General features: G+C 37.0%; 1 protein-coding gene and 2 long non-coding RNA genes across 3 annotated transcripts in view; 1 reads left to right on the top strand and 2 right to left on the bottom strand.

Annotated features, from left to right (window-relative positions):
• The window catches only part of LOC146406111 (uncharacterized), a 284,015-nt gene that overhangs the window by 38,866 nt on the left and 222,163 nt on the right, over positions 1-22,986 (bottom strand). The gene's annotated exons all lie outside the window — the stretch shown is intronic.
• Positions 1-22,986, bottom strand: part of LOC106508895 (uncharacterized) — a 97,016-nt gene that overhangs the window by 42,648 nt on the left and 31,382 nt on the right. The gene's annotated exons all lie outside the window — the stretch shown is intronic.
• LOC146406112 (uncharacterized) lies at positions 402-8,813 on the top strand. Its single transcript, XR_014805997.1, has 2 exons — positions 402-619; positions 6,451-8,813. It is a non-coding gene; the product is annotated as an uncharacterized LOC146406112 (long non-coding RNA).

Raw genomic sequence — 22,986 nt, 5'->3', positions numbered from 1 at the left:
CCAGATATCAGGTGTCATCAGAGGTGGCTTGCCAGACTAAGAATTGGCTGGGCTTGAGTAAAATGACCATACATAAGCTCTGCTGAGAGGACAAGGCCATGTGATACAAAACATTATTGTTTAACTAATTCTCTTTCAACAGGAGCTAAGGGTGGAGTTTGGCCATATAGAAAGGGGCTGAGGCAGGGCAAAGCATTCCTTTGCAACTCAATTTTTATTAAAAAAATTAATAACTTGTTAGCTGATTTAATTTGAAAAGACGTGTTCACTGAGATAAAATCCCTGGAAGAGACAGGTTCTAGAATTCCTGGCTGGTTTTTAGCCTACAACCCCTTCTCCTTGAATGGAAAGCCTGAAAGCCATGATTTTCTAGAAAGCCCACATTTCTAGAGCAAGCGTCCAGTTCACAGTTGTAGTTGTGAGGCAGCCTCAGGTCTGAGAGCAAGCTGGAGGCTTAAGCTCACAAGCTGGCTGCATTTCTCAAACAAAGCTGCAGCCTGAGTGTCCTTAGGGGGCAGAAATACTGGAGGGTTCTAAAACACAGTCCCTCCACAGGAGTTAAATCATGTGCCAGTTCAGGGATTCACTTCTGGAGGGAGAAACCTGATTTATTTCATGAGTAAGTAAAAACTGCTTTTATTTTTATTTATCAAAATATTTAGAGCAAAAGAAATGTTCTTGGAAGGTCACAGGGGAGACTTTTCTTTTTCTAAATCTAAAAGACAGGCTCTCCGTTTCTCTTCTTGCTTCTTTTTCATTCAAGATCACACTAGAAATATTTCCTTTTTTTGGGTAATATTTAACATTATATAACTGGTCAGTCTCTGTGGTGGAAAAGTAGGAAGTGTGTATTATAGAGGTCTGTCGATCTAATTTTTAAGAGAGTTATTCCTTTTATTATTTCCAATTGAATAACTAATAAAGTTGGTAGAACCAAATGATCACCATTTCCTCACTTATTAGTCATTATATTCTTTAAGAAAACATTTCCCTGAAGGATAGAATAGCAAATAATTTAACTTAATCCAAAAGATGTGTTCCTGCTATATTCTTTTTTACAATGATTTTGAAGAACTGCATTTTAAAAGTATATCAGGGTAAATTTCTAATGGGACAATCAAGTGAACATACAAGATAATTTAGATATACACACATTTCTGGAAAAATGCCCAATCGAACCGGGGCATCAAGAATATATTTACATATATTGCATCTAAAACTATCTAAATATATACATTCAGTATATTTATGTGCTGTGTTGTATATACTTCTGCATAAATGTATATTTCTGTATAATAATGTCTGTAAAATAATCTTTCAGATTTAAATTACATGTATATATCCAGAAATAAATACTAAGATAATATTTATGATATGATCATCTGTCTAAAATTTGGTCTTTAACTATAAATTTAACAGAACATATTTTTTCATTTTAGCTCACTCAGTGGTGAATTTCTTACACATATAATGGTGGTATAGTACGATGGTGATAAAAAAATCAAGATAATTTACAAATTGCAACTTTTTAAATCCCTTCAAATTTTTTCTCTCAAAAAGGTATTTTTTTAACTGTAGCTTCTTACTAGTAAACATTTAAGTTTCAACTCTTATCATTTCTCAGGGATAAAAGTGAGGTTAAAAGAGAGCCAGTAAAATTTGGTTGCAGATTCTTCTCTTTAATATTTTGGAAAAGTGGTATAAGTATATAAATTTAAAAATGATTTACTTTTAATTTTTGAGTGATCAAATGATTTTTTTTTTTCTGACTTCTTAAAGAAGATTTACCCTCCTGCTGTGTTCTTCTTGGTAACTCTGAATTACAATTTCTGAATACACAGTAGTTAGTTTGAGAGGACCCGGGAATATGATCAGCCAAGAGAAATAAAAAATCTGCATACTGGGAATTAATTGTTCCCATGGTCACAGAATAGATATGACAGTCTCACTCATTTGTACCATATTTCTGTTTCCCCAGTGATATGCCTACAGATACGTATTTATAAATACATCCTATTTACGGCAGTTGTAAAGATAACAACTTAATGCTGTAAAATAACAAAATGCAGCTCATATAAGCCATTACTTCCATTTCAGCTAATAACCAACTTCTGCCCCAAAGCAAGTTGCTTATTCCTTTATAGCCCTATCCTTTCCAGTGCTTTCTTCACAGCTTTCAAATATCCCTGTCTGCTAAGATTTTATTTAACATTTTTTTTACAATTTATATTATGAAGGAAATAGAACAGTTGTACAGAATATGCTTTTTCAAACTACATAACTCACTCCATCTAGACATGCACACATACATACACTCACAAACACAAGCACATACACACCGTCTTCCCCACACTATATCCCAGGGACAAATGCCTCTCCACTCTGAATCACCATTTAAAGGGTGGCTGCTATTAATGAAGAAGAAAAATTGCTGACATCTCAATAAGATATTGCATTATGCAAAGAGAATCTTGAAGAAAGAAATCCTCAATGGCCTTGGGATACAGAAAATAATATTCAATGACTTCAAGATTAAGAAAAATATTCAGTAGGAGACTAGTTCACAAAAGCCCAAGCATAAAATATGAGCAATAATTACCAAGATGATGAATTTGAAAGCATCCTGGAGAAGGTTTTAAAACCATCTGTAGAAGGGCTACCAAGTAATATTAATTTGGTTAAAGAAAATGACAAGACAGAATATGGCTAAAGAGAATGAAAAGACAGAGAGGTGATCAAGACGGTGGAGTAGAAAGACCCGGAACTCACCTCTTCTCACAGATACACCAAAATTACTGCTACTTATGGGACAACTGTCTGTGAAAACAGCCTGAAGATTAGCAGAAAACAATTTCCACAACTAAAGACAGAAAGAAGGAACCTTATAGTTCCTGTTGTGGCTCAGCAGAAACAAATCTGACCAGCATCCATGAGGATGCAGGTTCGATCCTTGGCCTCGCTGAGTGGGTTAAGGAGCGGCATTGCCCCAAGCGGTGGTAAGGTCACGAGACACAGCTTGGATCTCACTTGGCTGTGGCTGTGGCCAGCAGCTACAGCTCCAATTTGACCACTAGCCTGGGGACCTCCATATGCCTGGGTGCACAAAAAAAAAAAAAAAAAAAAAGAAGTAACTTCAGCAAGATTGGCAGGAAGGGCAGAGATACGAGATACGACGTGGTCAGGATTCACCCAACCTAGATCAGCAAACCACCAACAGGAGCAAATACCACAGTGGTAGAGGTCCTCCTCAAGAGGCAGAGGGCCCAAGTCCCACATCAGACTCCCCAGCCTGGGGGTCCTTCACCAGGAAAATGAGTTCTCAGAACATGTGACCTTGGAAACCAGTGAATCTTATGCTCAGCAGAGCAAGAGGGCTCCAGGAAACAGAGATGCTGTTCTTAAAGCATACACACAACATGTCAGACACTCCCAGTCCCGGTACAGAGGTGGTAGTTTGTATAAAGACCCTGGGTTGGATCCATGTGCTGATTTTGGAGAGCCTCCTGGAAAGGCAGGAGGCCATGGGGACTTGTCCTGTGGACAGATGCTGGTGGAAGTCATTCAAGGGAGCTCATTGTACCAGGATAACACTGGTTCTGGCAAGCACCATTTTGGAGTCCTCTCCCTAACCTACTAGTGCTGAGGACTGCAATCCATCTGCTGGCTGGACTGTACCAGCCCCTCATTCCCCTAAGCCACACAGCATCTTCCAATGGGCTAACACCCACCCTGAGGTCCACCATATGGCACAGACAGCCATGTAGGGACCCAACTTCATCCTCCAGGAGTCTGGCAGCCTCGCATCCTCCCAGGCCATGCAGCCTACTACACAGGAAGCCACCTTACCTTCCAGTAGACCTGCAGCCACCACATGGAGCACAGCCTTGCAGCCAACAAGACCAGGGCCCAGGCCCACCTATCAGCATGCCCACAATATTTGGCCTTGACACAAAAGAAGGGCACATACAGGACATATAGGGAGCAGCCCTAGAGCATATAGCTCAGGTGACCAGAAGGCAACAAGCTGCTATGCTCTATAGGAAATCTTCATAAGGCCACTTCTCCAACATCAAGAATCATAACTGACTTAAACAGAGAACTGGGCACAATGAGGAGACAAAGGAATATATTTCAAATAAAGGAATAAGACATAACCTCAGAAAAAGAACTGAACAACTAAATGAAGTGGAGATAAGCAATCTCCTCAATAAAGAGTTCAAGGTAATGTTTATAAAGATGCTTACCCCCAGCACAGTGGGTTAAGGATCCAGCATTGCCACAGCTATGGTGTAGGTCACAGCTGTGGCTCAGATTTGGTCCTTGGCCTGGGAACTTCCACATGCCACAGGCATGCCTGAAAAGAAAAGAAAAAAGACAACAAATAATAAATATTTGTGGGGATGTGGAGAAAAGGGAACCCTCATGAACTGTTGGTAGGAATGTTAATTGGTGCAGCCTATATGGAAAAGAGTATGGAGATTCCACAAAAAAATTAAAAATAGAACTACCATATGATCTAGCAATTCCACTCCTAGGTATTTATCTGAAGATACTGAAAACACTAATTCAAAAGTATATATTCACCCTTATAATCATTGCAGCATTATTTACAACAGACAGGATATGGAGACAATCTAAGTGTCCATCAATAGAGGAATGGATGAAGAAGAGGTGGTACATATATACTATGGAATATTACTCAAACATAAAAAAGAATGAAATTTTGCCACTTGCAACAACATGGATGGATCTAGAAAGTATTATGTTTAGTGAAATAAGACAGAGAAAGATAAATACTGTATGATTTAATTTACATGTGGAGTCCAGAAAAGCAAAACAAACAAACAAACAAAATTAAAACTGTGTCATAGATACAGAGAACAAATCGGCGTTTGACAAAGGGGAGGGAGTGGAGGTTCAAAAAGGAGAAGGGGATTAAGAGGTACAAACCTCCAGTTATAAAATAAATAAGTCACAGGGATGTAATAAACAGCAAAGGAGTATGTCAATTATTTTATAATAGTGTTGTATAGGGACGGATGGTTACTAAGCTCATGATGATCATTTCATGATTTATACAAATGTCAAATCACTAGGTAGTGCACTTGAAACTAGCATATCATTTATCAACTATACTTCAATTTAAAAATTGTAATAAGTTTTAAGAAGAAAACTGAAAAATTGATATTTGAATATGCTTATTTAAAAATACATTAACCTGATTAGTAATGTTTAGAAAGTGCTACAGAGGAGAAAAAAGGATGTTAGCACATGTCTGAAAAAATAGAATAAACCAAATTAATACATCTCAAACATGCCTTTGTGGTTATGGGAAAAAGGCAAAAATATACATAAATGATATCTTCAAGATTAGAGGAAAGAAAATAAGTTGATTTGTAATAAAGTGGTTAGAGTTTATAAATTACAATAGTAGATTTCAAAGGAGAAAATATCTTTGTTACAAGTTTCTTGGTGTCTTATCCCTCTGGTCTCTTAAAGTTAAAAGACCATTATCATAAGTTCACTGAAAAAGTCTTATCAGCGTGAAATTCTGTTGTTTTAAATCCCTGCCATCACCACTGAAATAAATATTTATCACAATAAATACTTTAGCATAAGAAGTCTATTGTAGAAAAAAATTTCCATACAAAGAAAAGGTTCTTAGTAATTTTTGTTTGGGCATAAGTTTGCAATAATTCCTCTAGAAATGCAACAAATGTCTTTTAATTTAAAATTCTTTTAAAATGTCGATTACCTCTTTTAAAATGTCAATACAGGGAGTTTCCTGGTGGCACAGTGGGTTAAGGACCCTGTGTTTTCACTGCTGTGGTGTGGGTTCAATTCCTGATCTGGGAACTTCTGCATGCCACAAGTATGGCCAAAAAGAAAAGCATGTCAGTCCTTAAAGAAAAGTATCTAATTGTGAAATGTTTATGTTAAAGACCAAGAGGAATGATTTGACTCTGAAATCTTTAAAATTTCATTTATAACAAATTCATATCATTTCACTTAACTATCCTTCATTCTTCCCATTTCCAGAAGGCCTCCTCTAATTACTAAAACCACTGACTTTGCACCCAAAAATTTCCACATGAAAAAAGGTGTGGAAGTGTCTATACACCATTTAGAGAAATATTTAAAACTAACTCTTTTTCGCAACCAAGTAAGAAAACCAGAGCTTTTATTTCAGGCCCACAATTTACAGTACTTAGTTTGTCTTCAGCTTGGAGAGCCGCAGATCCTTTTCTTGAAACAAGAATTAGTCTAAGGAAAAGAATCTTAATATGGAGAAAACCATTGAAAGGCCTCACCCTGGGAGTGAAAGTCAGCTCCTAGGGAGGAACACAGTCTGGCTGTTACTTTCCCTCCTAATCTGCTAAATGCCAAGATCAGACTTGTTCATATGAGATAATTGGAATACCAAGATTGCTTTCTTTTTTTTTCCCCTAGGGGATGGTGTGAGAGGCCGAAAACTCTTGGCCTCAGCAATGCTCTGCAGGAACAGTACAGTCCTTGGGAGGAACACTCATCTCTCTGGGTGGAGCAGCAGCAGATCTAAAGATGTGCCATCTGCTCAGATGTGACCAAATGAGATTCTGTAGACGTGATGTTGAAACCGGGACAGATAAGATGACAACAAGTAAGGGCTGCGAGCTCACCCTGAAGAAGATGGAATGTTTTATGCAAATCTATTTTAACACATTGCTCAGTTGTGACCTTCCCATCTGATACAATGGTTCACAGATGGGCTCCAGAGGGAATATCATCAGGCTTTTGGATGGATGATGGCTATCACTGTGACACCTTGGAGAGACTGAGGATGTAAACCAGTTCAAGGGCAGAGTGTCTCCAGACTTCCATTGCTCAAGTACATATTGTCAGGAAAAGAGCAAGATAACTGAAAGTTCCTAATATTTTAAATAATTGTGACCTCGGGGCTCATTCTTTCATTGTGTAATAATGAGACATTTAAAGTTTTACTAGTGTAACAATTAACAGTTGGTTCTCCTTGAATGGTTACCAGACTGTTGAGTGTTAATTTCATAAATCTCTTACTTATTTCCCAATTATTTCCAACCTTTGAAAAAAATCATTCACTAATAATTTAGCTACATTTTTTTTCTACTGTCACCAATTAGTATTGCAGATATAAAAAATAAAAAATACATATCAAGAAAGTCCAGAGGTTAATCATATGTTATATATACATAAGGCAAGAGCTAAGCTAGTGCCAGGCAGCAATTCTTCGGCACTTGGAATGAGTTTTAGTTGTAAGGTAGTTGGATAATTAAATACTAACAGACAGTGGAAGTAAATTAGCAAGCTTAGAAAAAGAGCCAAAAGAGCACATGGCTCTACAATGAAGGAAGACCCATTGACATGTGGGAAATAAAGGGGGAAGATCTCATGGGAATGACTTTACCTGAAGGAGCCAAAAGGAGAAAAAGACACGTTACAGAATATGAATTCTCTTTTGCCTATCTCCCATTTCCTTGACTATGAAGTATTTTCTCTATATAAAGGATACAAGAAAGACCCTGTTGTTGGCAAATTTCATTGTCTAACAGAAGAGAAGGGAGAACATTTCACCAGAACTGTCTCACTCCCTCGAACGATCTCCATCTATATTTATATATTCCTATTCCTTATGGAATAGAAACCGTGTTAGTGGAAATAATGTTTTCTTTGGGTTGGTTTGATTTAGTTCAGGTTGTTCTACTTTATTAATATTCTTTTAGTTTAGATTTAGTTTAATAGCAGGAGCATATATGAAACAGAAGCAGAAAAATTGTATTTTCCTCAATAATGGAATTTCTGAAATGTACAGCTATGAGTGGACTTCTTAAGCCTGGACAAAGTATGTTGAGACCGTTTAAGTATAACATTGCAAAGAGTCTCACCTGCCTAGTTACTAATACTGTTAAGTTGCCTCTTTGGGCTGCTAAATTAGGAGACCTGATTAAGTATATGGCAAATATTGCTGTTGTCAGTCATGGAGTCCCCACCTTCACTCCCAACACACACACACACACACCTCTCTCTCTCTCACACACACACACATACACACAGCATCTTCATCTTTTGGACTCTAGTAAAATGCTAACATGTTAACTATTAAGTAAGGGCAGAATGGGAGTTCCCATTGGGGCTTAGCAGAAATGAATCTGACTTATATCCATGAGGATGCAGGTTTGATCCCTGGCCTCTCTCAGTGGGTTAAGGATCCAGTGTTTCTGTGAGCTATGGTGTAGGTTGCAGATGTGGCTCAGATCTGGCATTGCTGTGGCTGTGGTATAGGCCAGCAGCTGCAGCTCCAATTCAAAACCTAAGCTGGGAACTTCCATATGCCATGAGTGTGGCCCTAATTAGACAAAAAAAAAAAAAAAAAAAACCTATTAAGTAAGGGCAGAATCAATTCATATCTTAGTAATACAATTTAGTTTCATAAATAATAACTAGAAATAGAAGCAGATTCCTCAAAATGTATTTTCCCATAGTTCTATAACATAAAGGATAATTAATTTCTAGTGCATATCAGAAGACCAATAATCACAAACTTGTCTTTTTTCCTCCCTGTAGGTTGGTTTAAGAGTAAATATAGCATTGACCATTTAAATAGCAAAGGATTTGGAGGTCAATCCATTGGGATCACTGAATGAGGAATTAAAATCAAAATTAATCATTTAACCAGAGAAACATGAAACAATGAAAGTGTCTTGAGTATAAGCAGAGGAATTCAAAGAGCCCAGGAAGAAGGGAAGGAATGGAAACCACAATGCTGGTTAGGATTGAATTCGCTAAAAAAAAACAAACCTTCAAGAGAGTGAGTCCCTTCTCTATGCTCAGCTCTCTGTTCAGTTCTCTGCTGGGGAAATTAGTGTGGGTAACTCACAGGCAAAACACTTTCTCTAGAGATTTTTAATTTAAAAAAAAAAATTTACAGTGGTTAGATAGTGGCATGACAGTTGCTGGTATAAGAACTAAGTGACCCCCATAAAGCTGATCCTGGGACCAAGATTCTCATGCCTCCCAAAGAACTTGAAGCAATTCCAGAAGGACCCATAAATACAGAAAAAATCCAAAACAAAAACAGGTGGTCTGTGTGATTAACCTTTCCTATATTGTTTCTGAGGAGGAAAATAAATAAAAGGAAATATTCTTAACAAGTACACAGTTCTTCTTAAGCCATGAAAATAGGTATTATAAGTAATACCAAGAATTAATATTTGCTAAGCCCTTTCGAGGTGCCAGGCACTGTTATGCCCTTTCCATGGATAATCATTTTAATGCTCACAACAAGACTATTAGGAAGATAGATCATTCAGGATCTAGTCAGGAGACAGAAACCACATTCTGTATTTTAACAGAGAGAATTTCATAAGAAGAATCACTAACTAGGAATTGAAGAACTGAAAAGAGAGAAAGGGAGCAGGGAAGTGGTCATTACCAGAAGCAGCTATTATCTCACTAAGGCTTGGGGAACAGAGGATAAGCTTGCAATTATTAAAATTAAAAGCTTGAAATAATGCCATTTGTATGTAGCAAAATGGATGGACCTAAAAATTATCATACTAAGTGAAGTAAGTCGGACAGAAAAGGACAGATACCATATGATATCACTTATACATGGAATCTAAAAAAATGACACATGTATCCCAATGTACATGGCAGCACTATTTATAATAGCCAAGACATGGAAACAATGTAAATGTCCATCAACAGAGAAATGGATAAAGAAGATGTTGTACATACATGCAATGGAATATTACTCAGCTATAAAAAGAACCAAATAATGCCATTTGCAGCAATAATAATGCCATTTGATGGACTTAGAGATTATTGTACTAAGTCAGACAAAGACAAATACAGATACTAATTACATGTGGACTCTAATAAAATGATACAAAAGAACTTATTTATAAAACAGAAACAAAATCACAGATGTTGAAATCAAACCTATAGTTACCATAGGGAAACCTGTAGCAGAGAAGAATAAATTAGGAGGATGGGAATAATATATACACTGTATTGTATAAAATAGACTACTAACAAGGACTACTTTATAGCACAGGGAAATCTATTCAATAGTTTGTAATCACCTACATGGAAAAAAGGAATGGATATATGTATATGTATAACTGATTCACTTTGCTGTACACCTGAAACTAATACAATCCTGTAAGTTATCTATATTCTAATAAAATGGAAAACAAATTAAAAAATAAAAAAATTAAAATGATACAAATTAACTTACTTATAAAACAGACTCACAAACTTTGAAAACAAGCTTATAGCTACCAAATGGGACAGGTGTGGGGGAGGTACAGACTGGGGGTTTGGGATTGGCATATGCACACTACTGTATATGGAATGGATGGTCAACTGGAACCTGCAGTATGGTGCAAGGAACTCTATTCAATATTATGTGATAACCTATGGGGAAAAAAGGAATATGTGTATATGCATAACGAAATCACTTTGTTGTACAGCGGAAATTAATACACCATTGTAAATCAACTGTACTTGAATAATTTTTTTTTTTTTAATCATGAGAAAGACAAAAAAAAAAAATCTTGGAGGAGTGTCCTTGTGTAGAAAAAACTGAGACTTCTGGGGAGGAGGATAATGCTTAGCCAGTGCTAGCGCTTCTGATGAGGCTCAATGAAACTGTTTCTGCCTGTGCTGGAAAAACTTAAATATAAATATAAATCCCTGAAGTGCCTACAAATAATCTGTGACATGGGTTGCAATAGCTATAGCCTACTGATATTACACAGAACAACTGCATTGGAAATACCTCCCTAAAGTTACCCTTTTTTACTTGTCTATCATGCCCAGATTCTTCCCGCCTCTAGTTCAGGACCATTTAAGAATGTTTAGCCACAATACAGAGAACAACAGATAGAATTTTTGTATTTTCAAACATATTAAATTCCTACCATGTGCCACAAGGTTCTAAAGGCAGAAAGACGAGATTCCTTCCTTCACTGACCTTATGATCTGACAAGCTTAAGGAAGAAAGCCAGTGAGCAAGTTTTTATAATATGATATGATATGAAGAGGAAGCGACAGACCACGAGGTCATCTGACAATTGTTCCTCTGGCCAGGGTTGAGATGGGATGGCTATGGGATGGGAAGCTCTCTTAGAGCAGGTGGCTTCTGAGTTGAGTTTGGGAATAAATACATAAATGAGTCAAGTAAATAAATACAGTGCAGGACATGATCAGAGCTGGGCAAAAACAGTATAGGTGTGTTCAAAGTGATAGAACTTTGTTATATTACTTGCTATTATCAGAAAAGGAACATTGGAAAGACAACATCATACGCTTGGAAACTGCGAGTAGTTTAGTACTGCTAGAGTGAAATGCCAGCCTGGGGCAGAGGGAAGGAAGTCTACAGGAGGAGATAGCTAAATAGGTAGCATTCAGGTTAAAAAAAAGTTTATATGTTTAGCTAAAGAGTTTGGGCTTTCTCCCCTGAAGTGCATAGACATGATGGTTTATTAGTTAGCAGTGAAAAGAGGTGAATCACTAAAACATGCTACAATATGAAGGAACCTCAAAAAACTTTGCTATGTGAAAAGACCAGAATATTCTCTCATTTCATTTATATGAAATTTCAGGGAAAGACAAATCTGAGACAGACAACAGATCAATGGTTGCTTGGGGTTAGGGTTCAGAATGAGAATGAATGCAAATAGCACTAGAGATGGAAGGCAGACCAGAATTCTTGGTCCAAAGTCAGATAAATGAGGATGCACAGCATAAAACAAGGGTGGGTGAAGTGGAGTGGATCCAGTAGCTAGATTGTTTTCTCTGATACCAGGCAGGATCCTGTAGGGTGGCACAGTAGAGGACAGTGTCTCAAAGCCAGGTTTACACTCTCAGGGTCTTTTGAACATGTCAGCTTTGAGAAACACCCACATATAAGGAAAACAAGACTCTTTAGATTCAAAAAGACTGAGGTTCAAGTTCAGATATGGCTATGCCTGAGCTGTTTTTATTATCATAGTAAGTGAAGTTAGATAGTGAAAGACAAATATCATATATCACTTATATATAGAATATTTAAAAAATGATACAAATGGACTTGTTTGAGAACAGAAACAGACTCACAGACTTTGAAAACAAACTTATGGTTACCAAAGGAAATGGGTGTCAGGGGTGGGATGGACTGGGAGTTTGGGACTGGCATATGCACGCTGGGGTATATGGAATTATTGGCCAATGCAGACCTGCTGTATAGCACAAGGAACTCTACCCAATAGTCTGTGATGGTCTTTAAAGGAAAAAGAATCTGAAATAGAATGGATGTATGTATATGTATAATTGAATCACTCTGTTGTACAGCAAAAATTATTACAACATTGTAAATCAAATATACTTCAGTAAAACTTTAAAAAAATGAAAAAAAAAGTTACTTTACCTTTCTGTGCCTCAGTTATTAATTTATAGATGGCAATAATCATTCTATCCCATTCAGGAATTTATTATGAATAAATCATCACATAGGTGATATAGTATAGATTGTGTTTTAGGTTGTACATAAAGTACAAAGTATAGATGATGTTTTCGGTTGTACATTAAGTTTCTGTGCCATTAACTTACATTAACTTCTCAGGCCTCAGGTTTCTAATCTATAAATGGTCCCAGCAACACAGGAGTTCCTTTCCAGTCCTGACATTCTAGACCATTCTGCCAGATCATCAGCAAAATATTAGGTTTGCCAGAATGTTTTGTCTGTGCAAGGTTCTCACAGAAGGGATTGCCCAAAAAGGCTGAACAGAATGGCTCTTTCATTCAACACAGGCTTATCTAGAATCTATACCCATTTATGTAGTGTCTGTGTCAGGAGTAGATTCAGCCTAGAGAAGGGAACACACTTGCATGCTCCAGCCTGGAACTCCAAATGCTCAGAGAAGATGGAAAGCAGGAATCCCCTGCAAGTGAACAGTTCTAGAGTGATGTTCTAGTCAACATGCTCCTTGACTCAGGGTCAAGTACACACATGCATCACCAAATCCTATTCAGGCAAGCATTGTATCTTCTCAAAAAAAACTCAGATATATCCCCACTTACTGAGTCTCCACCCTTCCTGCCACATCACGCTACCCCCCCCCCCAAAAAAAAAAATATCTGGCCTTTGTTAGCTAGCTCCATTAACACAAGTTACTTCACAGGCTACACCAGGAAGGTGGTAGGGGAGAGTTTGAATGGAACTGATTAATTCTTTACTTAATCAGGCACTATCTTTCCAACTGACCTTTTCCTATTCTCATTACTCTAGTTCCTTTTAAGAATGAATTCGTTCTGTGGAACAATTAGCTTTCTCTTCTGTCTTGTTATATTTAAGTGACTCTGTTTTATAACAATGCTCTAAGAAAGATGGTCCTCCCCATCCTTTGGTAAACTAAAGATGAGAAAATGGATTAAGTTTCTGAATACAGAATAGTCACAGCACAAATTACAGCTGTCCAAACTCTTTCCTCTTACCTGACATACATGCAGAGAATATTCTGCAGCATATTCGTGACATTCTGCAGCATTTCTTGGGTCTTAAAGAGGATAGTAGGCTCATTCTGAGGCAACCATTATTCTCTGATGAAAAGCTCGCATGACCTCTACCTCAGGTGTTAGAAAACTTATCTATTTCTTACCTTCAAAAGAGTTAGCCAGCTTTGGAAGCTAGCAAGTAAGAAGTTAAAATGTATTCCATTAAAAAAATAGTTTTAGGGGCAAAAATTATCTCTTTTCTTTCTGAACTGACCCACCTTGTTAGAATGAGAACACATCAGAGGCTGAGACTTGAAGACCAGCCATTTAAATCCAGGAGAAATTGAAGGTCTGTGAGAAGTGTGGCCTTGGAGGTGTAAGTTTAAAGCAAATCTGCATAAGTGCTGCATAATTGATAATGAACCATTTACTGGTCTTGCAAAAAGCACTAATGAAATAGCTGCTTTCTGCTGCATTGACTATTCAGCTACTGTTAATTTAACTTTTAAACTTTACTCACCAATAGCACCTAATTATTTGGGGGAGTTGGTCAAAACACCCTTGCAATACTAGGGGCCAACCTATGCAAAATGATTAGCTTGGCAGCTAGTGACTCTCTAGGACCTCCAGTATCTACTTTTCATGACTGTTTTTTTCTTCATGTACTAGGATCTTCATGTTCTTTTTCTTTGTCAAAATCTGCTTTTAGGAACAGACCTGAAAAATTCAATTTTGCTAAGATGCTTATAATTAATAAGAGCTTCAATATCCTACCTTTCTAAGGGTATTTTTGTCTTAAAAACTATAATCTTAGACCACAATGGTAGTTGTTAAAGAGTAGGAAATATCAGAATCACATGTGGAACTATGACAATGCATACTTTCACTGAGCCTTCAGCTCAGTGATTATGATTCCAGAGGTTTTACCTGCAGCCTGGGGAACTCTGTGTGTGTGTGTGTGTGTGTGTGTGTGTGTACGTGTGCATGCATGCACACACACAGGTACTCAAAAATCTCCAAAAGTGATCTGACACAATCCCTCAGTGGTCAAATATACAGGCTAAAGTAATGAAGGTCCAATGGTAAATTCACAATCACTAATCAGTGGTTGGGGTAACTTTTGTTAGGCAATGGATTATAGAACCTAGCAATTATAGAACTACTTCTTCTATGTGTATGTTAGACTAACTTGCTAGATAAAAGAATAGAGAAAAAGATTTAAGATAGACACTCTCCAAGTAGTTCATGCCACATTTATCAGAATTTTCCAGGGTGATGTATAAATTGCAATTTCAAGATGCACTTTAGGCAAATAAAGTCAAAGAACCACTGACACAGGAATTAATGGTTTTCTCAATAATTATTCTTTTATGGTTATTACAAAGAAAGTATAAATATACAATGGTCATCCAAAGATAATCTATTATTAACATTTTTCATGTATTTCTTCTGCATCTTTTTTATGCAGTATATATAATCTTATATCTATTGTTGTGTTAATACTGTTTTAGAAGCCTTTTTCCATATCATTGGAAAGCTTGCAAAAAATATAATTTTAATGGATATGAATTCTTCCATTATATAAATTGAATGGATTTCACTAAGTTAAAATCCCCATTGTGGACATTTAAGTTGGTTCCCAATTTTTCCTATTAAAAATAAATAATAATGTAATGGATATATTTATATATACACATTTGCTTTTCCTCTAAATCCTAGGAGAAGAACTGCTTTAAGAGAGGTCTTGCTAAATGTTGAATGTTTATCCTTGAGCTGAAGCAGTATTGTGACCTGCTCTTCATAGTCATAGTATCAGTAAATTATGTTAGCAGTTACCTTAAGAGTTAAAGTGACTGGAATGGAATGAGGATCTTCTGGAAAGATAAACTATAGTATTTTCAATTCCAAACAACTTATTGTGGCCTTAATGATAGTCCTGCAGGACTGGAGCCCAGGAGAGTGACACTGTCCTGGTTTCTGGAACTGTGAGGTTTCCTAGAGTGCAAGACTTTCAGTGTTAAACCCAGGAAATTCTGGGCAAGCAGGGATAATTGCTCACCCTAGTCATCATCTAAATTTGGAGCTTATAAAATATCAGTGGGAATTATAGCTGAGTTTGGCATGAACATCATATGGCATGATATGAGTATTCATCATTATACTTTTCTTAAACATTTTTCCTACTGGAAAACTGAAGAGAATCAGGTATAAATGCTCACATTTTATAAATAATAGAACTATACAGATGCGTTGAAAGAATTGAATTAGGACCAGCTCAGGCAGCAACATCACCTGCTCTATTGCCAAGCCCACCAAGAATCCATATTGCAGTAATAATGCTTCTTGAAAAGACAAGCTTCTTTTACTTGGCTGTATCTTATTAGGTATAACTATTAGGAAGAGCTTACTAATGTGCCTCTCCTCCTTACTGGCCTGCTGGATTTTCAACTCATTTAAAATCAAATTCTTCACTTTTCGTCTGCTCTTCATATTACTAAAAATTCATTAAGGCTAGGCAATGAGGTAGATATCTAACTTTAAAAAAATAAAATAATTAACTAGTAGGGCGACAGAATTACTTCACTGACTCTATCTACTTTCCCTAATGCCCAGTGCAATGCCTTATTTCAATTAAGTGTGATGGTTAGAATAGGGGTAAGTGTTCACTTACACTCTGCTTAACACTCCAAAACATTAACGAGAACATTACCTCTTCAGAGTGAATAATGACTGGTATGTCAAAGCCCAGGTACCATATTCATATATAATACCAGTCTTTACCCCTGACTTTACTTTCATGCTTCAAGACTGTGAGATCACACAGTTGGGGCAAGATGTTGATCATGAAAATGATATGAATTTTCAATTGTGAAAAGAACAGAAATATATATTCAATTCCAGTTCCCTTGACTTTCTTCAGAATTGAATCTGTAACTTATGAGTAGCTTTCTTTCATGTGACTTTTTGAAGCAAAAGTGCACATTTAGAAACTTAAATAATGCACAATGAATTCTGGTTTAGATTATTGCCTTACTATGTCCATTCTTTACTTGGAGAAACCTGAATGTTTGACTTTGAAATTTAATTAGTTCATTCATTTATTAAATAGTAATTGATCACCAAACCTATCAATCCAGTGATAGAACAATAAATAAAATCATCTCTCCTTCAAAGAGCTTACAGTCTTGGGTGTGGGGGTGGGGCAGGGAACATATGATCAATAAGTAATTTTAAGAGCACCAAAGAAAAACAAATCAGGGTAAGAGGCTACCACTTAGCCTAACAAGGGAAGCTTCATTGAGGTGGTGACCCTTCAGCAAAACTGAATGACATAAGGGAGCGAGCGGCTAAGTATCAGTATAAGGCGAAGGGTAGGATAAAAGCAAAGCCCATAAGAAGGGACCAAACTGCAATTAAAAAGAAGAGAGCCATCAGGAAGTTTAAGAGCAGAGAAATGGTATGGTCTAATCTGTGTCACTCAAAGGAACATCCCTCAGCCTTCTGGGGCAGACTAGGGCCTTTCAGAATCAGGATGGGGGTGGAGCAAATGGAACTGACACAAATACCCACATACCCTTCATTGCCACTTTGAAAGTGTCACTGCTCATGATTGTGTTAGCTATATGTGCAGGTCTGACTATAAATCCAGTGTTTCATTGCTTTGTGTTCCTTTGAGCTCTATTTCACTAATTTTCCTACCCATCTTTCTTTTTGTGGAGTTTGCTAGCACAGTGCTCCAAATAGTGTAGTGTTATATAGAAATAGACTGTGTGGTTCTCACTCTCTCCTCAGATGCCTGATGCTGTTCACAGTAAGCGGCACCCACCATAATTACCACTGCCATAATCACCACCTCTGATTATTTTGTCTATTTTTTGTCCCTCACTATTTTATCACACGTTTGATTCTCTTGAATTCCATCCATTTTTGAGAGATAGAGAGCTCCAAGGAGTTGACATTCATTCAAGTTCCAGATTGTTCGTAGGCTTATGTCTGAACAGATCTTCCTTCCACCCTCACAGTTATGTCTCCTGCTATGAAACAAGATAACCACAAACTTAGCAGCCTAAAACAACACACAGTGAGGTATGAGTCTGGGCAAAGACTAGCTGGATCATCTCATCTTACAATCAAGTTGTCAATTGGGGTTGCCATTTCATGGGAGGTTCAGCTAGGGGAGGGTTGGCTTTCCAGCTCACACAGGCCATTGGCAGAATATGTTTGCTTACAGTTATAGGAGAGACAGTTTCAGTTTCTTGTTGGCTGCAACCAGAGATCATCCTCTGCTCCTAAAGTTTTCTTGTCATACTGGATTTCCCAACAGGGCTGCTTGGTTTCTCAAAACCAACCAAGAGAAAGAAACTCCAATAAGACAGTCTTAAAGTATAGCGTAATTAGGCAATCATGTGCAGCTTGCCACTTTGACCATATTCTAGGGTTCAGAAGCAAGTCACAGATCCTACCATTCTGAAGGGGAAGGCACCATACAAGGTGGGAACACAGAAATCAGGGAGCACGGTGGCCACACTTAGTGTCTGTCCACTACACTAGGTATAGCGTTCTAGGCTAAACATAATTTTTTCTCAGAACTTTGTAGTCATTGCTTCACTCCCTTTTAATATCCACTGTTGCTACTGTGATTTTTATTTCCATTTTCATATATATAAATGTACTATTTCAGGTCTACCTATCCCCTGGCTTGAGAAGCATCTAGGATCATCATTTTATAGCTATTTTTCTAAAACTCTGTAACATCTCAAGAATGATAATGATAATAATAATAATACCTGTAGGATGCTTATAAGTGTTAAATAATAAATTTATCTATGAATTACTTAGAACATTGTGTATACATGATAATAAACAGAACTTCTTTGTTTAATCCATTTATTTTGGCTTTTCATCTCCTACATTTTCTCCTCTTTTATCATCTAAGAGATAACTAGTTTGTTTCAATAAAATAGAGGTGTTCTTGAATGTACAATTAAATGAGGCTAAAATTTTGGGATTAGGATCAGTTATCATTGTCCTGAAAGTATATGTTCTAGACAAAATACTCAACAATAAATATACTCTGATCAGCCGTCTTAAAAATGCATTTTGATGGTCACAAGGGTAAAAATGTCAATGTTTCAGTACTAGTCACCATGAACACTGAAAAAAAAAAAAAAAAAAAAAAGAGAACCAGCTTAGTGGTGAACAGCATAGTATTTGAGTCACATAGACTGGGTCTAAAAATTGTCCTACCATAGACCAGCTGTGTCACACATCAGTAAAGGAAATGCTAGTTGTTATAGCAAATAGACCTCAAAAAGCAAAAATAAAGACATTTATGTCCCACCCACACAACAGTCCAAGGAAAATGTTCCTGCTTGTTAGGTGCATGGCTTTCCATCGTGAGGTCTCAAAAAGCTCAGGATTTTGATGTCAACTGTACCAGACTGCTGAAATGGGAAGGAGTGTATAGAGGGTCAAACTTACTTTTTTCCTTATTTTTATGGCTGCACCTGTGATATATAGAAGTTCCTGGGCTAGGGGTCAAATCAGACATGCATCTTGTGGCAAAGCTGGATCCTTAACCCACTGAGCAAGGCCAGGGATCAAACCCATATCCTCATGGACACCATGTCAGGTTCTTAACATGCTTAGCCACAGTAGGAACCCCCAAACCTACTTTTAAACTAGATAGATGGAACAAGTCAATTCTACTCTTGTTCCATAAACTAGAACTGAGTCACGTGTCTACATCTCACTGCAAGGAAAGCTGAGAAGAGAAAAATACCTCTTTTGCCTCCCTAAGTTGGTATTTCTAGAACAACTAAGAATTTCTGCCATGGTGACTGGACAAGCTTCTTAATTTTTATAGCATCAACTTTGTTATTTGAAGTAACACTAGTTATAGTAAAAATAGTTCTTATTCCTTTGGGTTACCATGAGGCATAAATGTGCCTGGTTTGGGTAAAGTGCCCTAAAAAAAGTAGCTATTATTTTCATATTATTTCAAAGTTAATATTCTAATGACATTAGAAGAGTATCTGAAATTTGTTTGTAAAGAGAGAAGATTTTTAAAATGTCTTAATATGCTACTATTTTGGCTGTATAATCTGGATTTTGTCATGGTTCCCTTCACTGTCACCAATAAAACATTTATCAAATTAGAGGTCACTTGTTAATTTGCTTCTATGTTTTAAAGGAGTGAACCATTCACTATGAGATTCTCCAAGTTATTTACAAAAATACAGAAAAGTCCTAAAAAAATGGATATATTGACATAGTACCAAGTTTTTACTACTTGAAATAAGAATCTTATGAATTGAGGCAGTGAAAATTGGTTTTAGGAGTTCCCATTGTGGCTCAGCAGGTAAAGAACTGACCAGTATCCATTAGGGTGCGAGTTCAGTCCCTGGCCTTGCTCAATTAGTTAGAGATCCAGTGTTACCTTGAGCCATGGTGCAAGTCACAGATGCTGTGGCATAGGCCAACAGCTGCAGCTTCGATTCAGTCCCTAGCCTGGCAACTTCCATATACCTTGGGTGCAGCCTTAAAAAAAAAAAAAATGAATGAATGAATGCATAAATAAATAAATAAATAAATTTAAAAACAGAAAACTGTTTTTTTACATTGATTCTCATTTTAATGTGAAACTTTGTGGTAGAAGTCACAAAACATCTAGCTTAAAAGGATATTATCATCTCATCTTGCCATTTTTTAACTAAGGCTTGCATGTCCCTTTACAACGTCCCTGGAACTCTCATCCAGTTTAGGTCTGAGCACCATTGCCTCCCAAGGACACATGGCCACTCCAGGATGTTTCTGACTATAGGAAAGTGCCTCCTTATAATGAATCAAAACCCAGCAGCCTGGTTGTATCTGTACACGAGATGAAGTTTCACCCTTTGTAGTTTAAAGACAGCAGTAGTTTTTACGTAATATTGTATTCAGTTTAAATGCTTCCAAATCCTTCCATATTTCTCATACTAGAAAGCTCTGAATGCCTCTTCATCATCATATATGAACTTACTCCTGTTTGACATAAACCTTTTAAAATCCATTCCTCAGGGCAGATATAATTCTCTGTAGTTGTCTGACTAGCATAGCATAGTGTACATTCCCTCAGTGTAAGGCTACATTTCAAATATTGCTAGGTGAATCCACAGTAATATTTTACTTCATCAGTCATATGAAGTAATGCTAGCAGAGGCTCCATGACTCTGCTCCATAATTTCATCAAGGACAAAATTTAGAAGACCAAACATTTAGAAAAAAAGAAAGAAGTAATAAGTCAGTTATTTGAGAATTGTGTTTATGATATTATGACTCAAAATGGCATATTCAAAAAAAAAAAAAGATCTAGGAAACACACACACTCTTCCATTAAGAAATTTAGGAAATTGGAGTTCCCACTGTGACTCAGTGGTGAGAAGTGCAACTAGTATCCATGATCCCAGTCTCGCTCAGTGGATTAAGGATCTGTCACTGCCACAAGCTGTATAGGTCATAGGCACTGCTCGATCTGGTGTTGCTGTGGCTGTGGTGTAGGCTGGCAGCTGTGGCTTCAATTTAACCCCTCATCTGAGAACTTCCATATGCCACCAATGCAGCCCTAAAAAGACAAAAAAAAAAAAAGAAAGAAAGAAAGAAATTTAGGAAATAATGTATATTACACTTACTTCTTACAAACTTCCAAGTTTCACTGAATATTAAACACATTGAGCAAATTTTAACTTTGTTAAAACTTATTTGACAGTGAGACCCCTTTGAGGTATTTAATGTCAATTAATATCTCAGAAAAGTTCTTTCACAGAAAACTGTTCACAACACTGGTGCACTCAGTACCAGCATTAATACGGACAGAGGGGCTAGATATTCTAAATTCTCCACCCACCCATTTCCTGCTTCCATTTATTTAAGATCACCTCACCCAGATACCCATCTATAGATCAATGAAAATAGTCTAATTCAGATTTTCCTTACTTGTCAAGAGGACATCTTGTGTAGCATAGCTCAGAAAGAGTACCAAAGATTTTATATGCCTTATCTAGTATTTCCCTCCTTACTCATTCACAGAAGAAAATCGAAATTTTCTGACCCAAATTGCCTTTACATATTTCTTTTGGATTATCACTGTGTGTTGTATCATATGGGGCTGTTAAATGAATGTGTGGAAATTGTGATTTCATAAACTCATTTTAAAAGCTAGTTCTCTTAATATTTTCTGACAGAGAAAAGAAAAGCAGATAATGAAGCTTACTTTTGTTCCAAATATGAACATGAATTTCTTTTAAAGCAAACATACCACAATAGAAAGAAAAGACTAATTCACAGAATCCTGGATAATTATACATAAATACTGAGTGGAAATTCCACTGCCTCCACCCCTGAAATCTGAAAGTTCCTTACATTTCCCTCATACTCCCTTCACACACAGAAATTACATTTCCTTTACCTCTCAGACTCAGAGAGCCCCACCGACCCATGCCCACAATACCTCTGTTTATTTATGATACTGAACAGGCTAAGATGAAAAACACTGCACCCTTTATGCTATGGATGGCTGATCTTTGATCTTTACCCCCTAAGAAAGTCCTTCTGCAAATTCTTCTGAAGGCATTTCCATGACCTACTGAGCTCCCATATCATTCTATTTTTAAACACTTTGCTAAATTCCTTCATTTTTAATAAAATGTAACTGTTTCCACTTTGGACCACTGAAGGGCCAAAAGTTCTTCTCAGGTTCTTCCTGTTCTCACATCTGATTTCACATAAAAGTAAGACAAGTTAAATGGATGAGAGCAGTAAAATTCCACGATACTCAGAGGAATAATGCCTCAGGCAGATTGAACTTAGAGGACAGTGTTGGACATATGGTGTTTGCTAATCAGAATAGTTTGGGTCAGGGAATGGGGTTGTGAATCTATGGATAAGGATCTGCTTTTGTAAAGAGAGGAGCCTCGTTTTTCTCATTCTGGTATCTCCATCACCTAGTCTCTAGTATTGAGCAAAACAGGCACTTGGTAAATGTTTGTGGAACAGAATTGCCTGTGTCGTAAAAGTAATTACAGAGCTGAATGACAGAAACGTGCCAAGGATATGACTGAGGAGTGTCAGGGATGCCTTCAGTTGGAAATCACAAAAGACACTAGATCTCTTTTTAAAAATACCAGTCACATCCTCCTACTAAAAATATTTACCACTTATTCCACAATGTTTTAAAAAGTGTTTTATAGAGAGTTCTAAAAATGTTTTATACAGAGTTTACATTTACTCCTCACAAGAACCTTGAAAGGTAAATATCATTACTATTACCCCTGGGAGATAGTGAAATTCAGGTTAAGGATGTTGCCCATAGTCCTAGAGCCAGGATTAAGCAAAGCCCTGCCTGACTCCCAAGCTGAGGACCTTTTCACAGCCCTGTGCCAATTTATTGTTTTCTTGTAGCATCATATGACATTTCTTTTATCTGGAATTCGAGCCATTTCCAGAAAAGCAGCA

This window comes from Sus scrofa, chromosome 1 (assembly GCF_054392235.1).
Source record: "Sus scrofa isolate SSC_HxYL_T2T_F1_AM1 chromosome 1, Sscrofa_HxYL_maternal_Yorkshire_Landrace_v2.0, whole genome shotgun sequence".
NCBI classification, from domain to species: domain Eukaryota; kingdom Metazoa; phylum Chordata; class Mammalia; order Artiodactyla; family Suidae; genus Sus; species Sus scrofa.
The sequence above is the reverse complement of the archived record's forward strand: the minus strand, read 5'-3'. Positions and strand labels throughout refer to the sequence as shown.